Here is a 7,178-nt window from a genome sequence, read left to right on the forward strand (position 1 = left end):
CTTTATGAATAAGGATTGCCATAATGAATTTTCTAATGTATGTGTCCAGAAAAAAAAATTTGTACCACAACATCGTACTAGGTGTAGATTATTTATTTTAATAGAAAGATAGTAACTAAACTCTACAGCAGTAGCCTGCTGGCAGTGTTGAATTTCATGAAGAATTAGCAGTGAAGTTCAACTGTGTTTTCTAAAGTTATTTCATTATTACATGTTGGGTGTAAAAAGAAGTTACAAATTAGGGTCCCAAACAAGTATTGATAGTTTATAGACATTTAACTTTCTTTACACTCAAATTTTATAAAGTATCACATGGAATGAAGAAGGAAGAAATATTTTAGATTAGGTAATCGTGTTGGTATTACTTACTCTTCCATGCTTGTATATGAAGTGCCTTGCAGATGAGTTGATTTTGAATGGATATGCTCATCAGAATAGGGAAGGAAATTTTACCCTTATTTTGCCTTTGCTATTACTTACTGTCACATATATTAAAGAATATTGTGCAAAAAGGAGTTTCGAATCTATTTGTGAAATAGTAAGTAGTTGCCAAATTTCTGTTGCTCTCAAGACATAAGTTCTCTTGTAATGTAATCCTGAATCTTATACATTATGTTCCAGTAGATTAAAACAGAAATAGGAATTATGGTACCTCATCTTTTTATCTCATTTTCAAGACTGTCACTTGCTATATAAAAACCAGACCATATAAGGAGTTATTTTTTTATTCATGGCAGTGTCATCTTAGGTTAGTTGAAGAGCAGATATGTTCATATAGGTTGAGAAGACTTTATTCTCCAAATTTATTAGGTGTTTTATATATGTATTTTAGATGTCCAATGCAGTTTTGCATTGGTGCAAAACCCACTAAGAGACAATAATTTTTTTTTTTTTTTTTTTGGGGGGGGGGTTATAGTTTCTTATACTTTTTAATTTAGGATAATGTCATTGCATTTAAGACTTCATATATTTTGTGTTGTTTTGCTGTAAACTTCAGTCATATTACTATTTCAATGGCAGTAACAATGACTTTTGGGTTGTAATTTCTTCAGAACTTCAAGAAAAGGTTTTGACTTCTAAAATGAAGAAAAGGAGAGGATTTACTAGAATGTTACTACATGCATAGGGGATTGTTCTCATTACTGAACCGTTCACAAAATATTAATATGTGTGCATCATTAACATATTAAAAAGATTTACAAATTTGAATTGTTGGGAATGGCATTAAAACCTGAAGCAGTAGAGTTTCTAATTTGAAACTAAAGTGACACTAACTCCATATACGAGTCTTTAGTAAGTTTTCAAAGTTGTACAAGTATATTTATCAGTATTTCATGGAATCTCAAATTGAAGAAAAATAATAGATAATGAAAATACAATGCATGATTTTACAAAAAAAATGTATGATTTGCTGTATTTTGCATTTTAAAGATTCAAGGTACAATATTAGTAGTATCTTCCAGTGTTTCAACAATTTCTTTGTTATATAATATACTTTATAAACATTAGTCATTATTTTAAATGTTAGAAACCCACCATAGGCATCTCCTTGTTTTTAGATTCCTAGAAATTGATGAAACATGAAGATAGTACCTATTTTTGAAATCTGACATTGTTATTGCTATTATTATTATTATTATTATTATTATTATTATTATTATTATTATTATTATTATTATTATTATTATTATTATTATTATTATTATTATCATTATTATTATTATTATTGTTGTTGTTGTTGTTATTTATTTTTATCACTATCATTATTGTGCTTGTTATTAATTATTATTGTCATTATTATGAATTACAGATGTTGGTGCTTCAAAGCTAATTATTAGTGATAAGGTAGCCTACATTGATTTATTTTTATTTGTATTTTCTTACTCACATTATGTAATTCTAATATTACTGTTTTTTTTATCATTATTATTATTATTATTATTATTAATATTGTTATGATTTACATATTTCACATCAAGATTTGGTGCACTAAGTGGATTTACGTGATGTAAACAAAGCTCATATATTTTCCAACATGGCTAATCTATGTAACATGAAACTTTTATACGATAGAATAAACGATATAGATATCAGTATCATCGCGGATTGCGTGATGAGTGGACATATGTTGCACAATTGAATTTACACAGGTTAACCATGTTGACCACTATCATACAGGCCTTTGTGTACCAAAATAGATAGTTCTACATAGTTTTATTTCATCTCTGTAAACAAGTCATCTGTATCTTACTCATTAGACTGTAAGTTCTGTGCATGGTTCTTTTGAAACTCTATTCAGATACATTGTAATTTTAATTTGCCTTTTTTTTTTTTTTTTTTTTTTTTTTTTTTTTTTTTTTTTTTTTTTTTTTTTTTTTTTTTTAGCTGCATTAACCAAATATCTCAACCAGTGCCTAATTGGGAACTAGTATATAAGCCTATTTTTAAGGTACTTTTCAAAGGCAGTGAAATAAATGTCTTTAGCCAGTATTAGCCTCCCTCCAAATATGAAAATGCTTTTTGGTTTTATGTTTTGACTAAGTGCTCACTGGACGGATAATTATTTTATATTTGATTTGCTCAGTGATGTGAAAATACCAGATATAAATTATATACTTCCTAGTTAGGCAATATTTACTTCTTTAAGTGAGTTCTTTATGCTAAGTAAGGGCTTGGCAACCATTTTAAAATATTGCATATTAACAGACTTGTAAGCATATTATATGTGTTACCATCCATGTTATGTTGAAAGTGACACCATGACACCAATAACGCAATACAAAATTGCAATGGAAGACTGTTTGATTATTTCCTTCCCCCCTTATTAGAAACTGATTTTAACCCACTGTTGCTGGGATGGTAGGAATACGTGCCATGTCAACTGTGTTCTTTTGTGTTTATTGATTGTCTTTACACGCATATGGCTTTATAAGTTCTGAATCACCAAGGGGTCAATTATTAGTCTGACATATCTCAGCTGATTACTCTTTTCCTTGATTCATAACAGTATAATAATCATTATTCAACAATAAAGATAGTAACTCAAGGAAAGGGGAAATCAGCTGAGGACACATGCTTATTAATTGGCTCCTTGGTGGCTGAGCACTTGTGGACCCATATACAAGTAAACAAATAAAAAAAAACAAAAAACAGTAGACAGTGTGATTAACCTGCAACATTGGGTTAATTGCCTTGGTGTAAAATGACACAAAGGCAGCTATTTTGAATTGGATCATGACCTATTCTACATATATTTCTTGGTTTCTATCAGTGTCATATTTAGTTTCTATATGAATTAGAGAAAACTGTGAAAAATAAATGCATGTTCTTTATTATTTTTCATGTTTAACAGAATATTTTGCATTTACATTTTTTTTTTTTTTTTTTTTAATATACAGTATATATTCTTAAAAATGAAAGAAAGGGAAATGTTTTTTTTTTTATTTATTTCCTCCAATTCAATGGAAGAGGTGTTGCTCTTTATAAACTAGCTAGAAAAGAAGGGGTTATTTTGAATTCATATCTTTTAATATTAAAAAAACATAAGAACAATTATATAAGAATAATAAAACAAGAAAATAAACATAGTAGCAATTAGAGTGCTTTATAAGGGTATTTAAGTAAATGGATATACTGATAGTTCTTAATAGTAAAGCCATATTTCAGGGGTGTTAAACTCAAAACACTTCACTGGCCAATTTTTGTTTCAACTACCTTCTTGATAGCAAGCAAAGGCTCATACCAGGATTATCTTAAAAGAAATGTCTGATATGTGCCTGTACACAGAGGCTATTTTACTTATTAAATTGTAAATGATGCCTTTTTCTTTTTGTACCAAGATGTATATCACATTACTTTTCTTTATGACAATTATAATTTCACAGGCTAATAATTGTCACCCTGCCGGCCACATGTGATATGGGCTATTGAATGCTCTGAAAATCCTTGTAGAACAATTATGAAAAGTTAGCAAAAGATCAATGCACTAAAGAAATGGTATTATGACATCAGACAGACAGAGACAGATAAAGAAAGATAACGAGAGAGACAGACAGACAGACAGACAGACAGACAGACAGACAGACAGACAGACAGACAGACAGAGACAGAAAGAGATACAGACAGAGACAGATAGAGACAGACAGAGACAGACAGAGAAAGAGAGACAGACAGAGAAAGAGAGACAGACAGACAGACAGACAGAGACAGAGAGAGAGAGAGAGAGAGAGAGAGACAGGGAGATTGTGGCATCAGTGGTTGTAAATTCAGACCAAAGGACATGTTCAAGCCAGCGACCAAACTGACTTTCTTTTCCTTGCCTCCCACCCAACCACATCGGAGGCTCGGCTATCATAACGATGATAGCTGCTGTAGTTGTGACTGTAGACGGTGTAGCAGTTATGAAATCAATAACAACAATAATGATCATGATATGTAATAGTAGTGATGATGATATAATGATAATAATAGTAGTAATGTTAATGAAGGTAAAAGTATCTGTAAAAAAAAAAGAAAAAGGATAACAATAGCATATGGTATTCACGATCAATAACAATAATGATAATAATACAAACACCAATTACGTGTGCATTCTTACACCAAGACATCCCAAATAAACGAGAAATTGTATACAGAAGAGCAAACTACTGTTACTGATATCCAACAGTTGCTAACCTTTTATTGGCATCTTAAACGCAGATCGTGGTGGTATTCAGAAAATTCACTGATTGATGGCACTAAGATGATAGGTGACAGATAACCTCACCTGTCATAAAAAATGTCAATCACGTGACTGAAGATAGATTGCTTCGTTTATTCTTGGCTACTTCAGTCTTTTAAAATTACTAGGATAGGTTTTGGGAAGTTATTTAGTTCAGAATTGTTTTTTATTAATTAATTCTTATATTTCTACTTATCAATTCCGTCTCTCTCTCTCTCTCTCTCTCTCTCTCTCTCTCTCTCTCTCTCTCTCTCTCTCTCTCTCTCTCTCTCTCTCTCTCTCTCTCTCTCTCTCTCTCTCTCTCTCTCTCTCTCTACACACACGCACACACACACACACACACACACACACACACACACACACACACACACACACACACACACACACACACACACACACATATATATAAATATATATATATTATATATATATGAATATATATATTACACACACACACACACACACACACACACACACACACACACACACACACACACACACACACACACACACACACACACACACACACTTCTTTACAACGGAAAATCCATAATTGCGCACGCTACACACATATAACACTGTAATAAAAAAAAAAAAAAAAAAAAAAATCCATGTTCTTTGCCGTTTGTCGATATAGGTTTCAAAGTCAGGATACGATAAGGAATCTCGTTCCCCCGAGCTCTTATTCTCTGCGTATGAGTCAAATGTTACAAGTTCATTGCGGTTACTTCCGGAATTTCAGGCCAGATCAGACGCGTGGCCGAAAAATATCGAGTTTCTAACATATGCTCACAGGGCAGCTATGAAAATGAAAATAGTGAACAAAAGGGGGGGAAAATGCATTTTCAGATATAATTATTCCTCTATTTGGAATATAAAACAAAGCAGATTGAAATTCTCTCGAAGTAACGGTATTTTTTTTCGAAAAAGGTACTTATTTCATTGGGATTTAGATGACTGCATTGATATAATAGTATATCCATTTAATATTTATAATTTAGATGTGACTTTACTCAGTAACGAAGTTTTTGAACTTATAATGATAAACATCATTATGGTTTAATGTAATGGGATTGGTCATAAACATAAAAAGAATATAATCAAATAATGAAAAGCTTTTTTTTATAGAATCATCATATGGTAGCGAAACCAATCACTATTTTATAATGTAGCAATTTTGAAGGTGTATGAGATGTATGGCTGAATTATTGGCACAAATACAATAACTCATATATAAAACAATATGAATCTGGTAAAAAAAAAAAAAGAACAAAAAAAAATATATATATATATTTTTTAAAACGAAGTCATTGAAAGACAATGGCGGAAAAAATCGAACTGTTTTTTAACTCTGCTTAACCCTAAACCTCCTACAAGGTTTTGTTTTTGAGCATTTTATTTCAGGTTTGGAGATTCATCGAAGATCAACACTTTACATGCTAGAAATTTCTTTTAGATAAATGTACCTTACACACAGTTGACTACAAACATATCAAACGCACGAGTCATTTTCAAACAGGTGTTAAAATGAGTAACAGCTAGGGGGGGGGGGGGAAATGAAACAAAATATTTACAAAGGTTTTTTTTTTTTTTTTTTTTTGAAATACTTAAACGTCACTCGGTAAATGAAGGTGTACTAAATCTCAGGGATACCGGAGACTTTTTCATTTCAAACACAAACCGACAAGTGTTGTGTTTATCTTGCCTTTAGTCCAAGAGCAAAAGTTGTTAAGCATTCTTGCCAGTAATGTTCCAAACAACTTTAAACTGCTGTTGGGATTTTAGGCAATTTAGTCAAAGGGAAATGTATAAAACGACAAAAAAATTAACGTACACACGTATGTATATCATTATCCTCACCACCACCACTATAATTGTTATTATTATTTGCATTATCGTCATAATCATCATTATTTTCATCCTTATCATTATACAGTAATAAACATCATCATCACCATCAAGCAAACCACAATTGCCCACCATAACTATTTTTATTCTATAAAAAAAAAAAAACTCAGAGGCGATAGTACTTAATAATAAATGTGTATTGAGCTCTTGCTATGCCTAAAGGTAGCGATCCACGCAGCGTCTAACTCACCATAATTCGCCAAGATTTGTCTATAGTGAGTCACATCACATTCCAGGTAAACACTCGGATAGATACCCAAGTACATACACACGCGAGTGCACGTAGGACAAACTCGTACACCACTGGCAGCACCCGGGTTACAAACTGAAACACAACACACAACAATACGCACACACATTCACACACAGCGCGCCACACACGAGTACGGACACAACACACAGACACCACACACACACACACAACACACCACACAACCAACCAACACAACAACACCACACCCACACACACACACACAGACCACACACACACACACACCACAACACACCACACACACACACACACACCACACACACACCACACACCACACAC

General features: G+C 32.2%; 1 protein-coding gene across 4 annotated transcripts in view; it reads left to right on the forward strand.

The window, feature by feature from the left end:
- Positions 1-2,795, forward strand: part of LOC125031456 (LITAF domain-containing protein-like) — a 27,565-nt gene extending 24,770 nt beyond the window's left edge. For all 4 annotated transcript variants that reach the window (XM_047622202.1, XM_047622204.1, XM_047622203.1 and 1 more), the window contains exon 4: positions 1-2,795. This exon is cut by the window's left edge and continues 396 nt beyond it. The gene's annotated coding sequence lies outside the window, so the exon portion shown is untranslated.
- The last annotated feature ends 4,383 nt before the right edge of the window (positions 2,796-7,178 follow it).

This window comes from Penaeus chinensis, chromosome 13 (assembly GCF_019202785.1).
Source record: "Penaeus chinensis breed Huanghai No. 1 chromosome 13, ASM1920278v2, whole genome shotgun sequence".
NCBI lineage: Eukaryota > Metazoa > Arthropoda > Malacostraca > Decapoda > Penaeidae > Penaeus > Penaeus chinensis.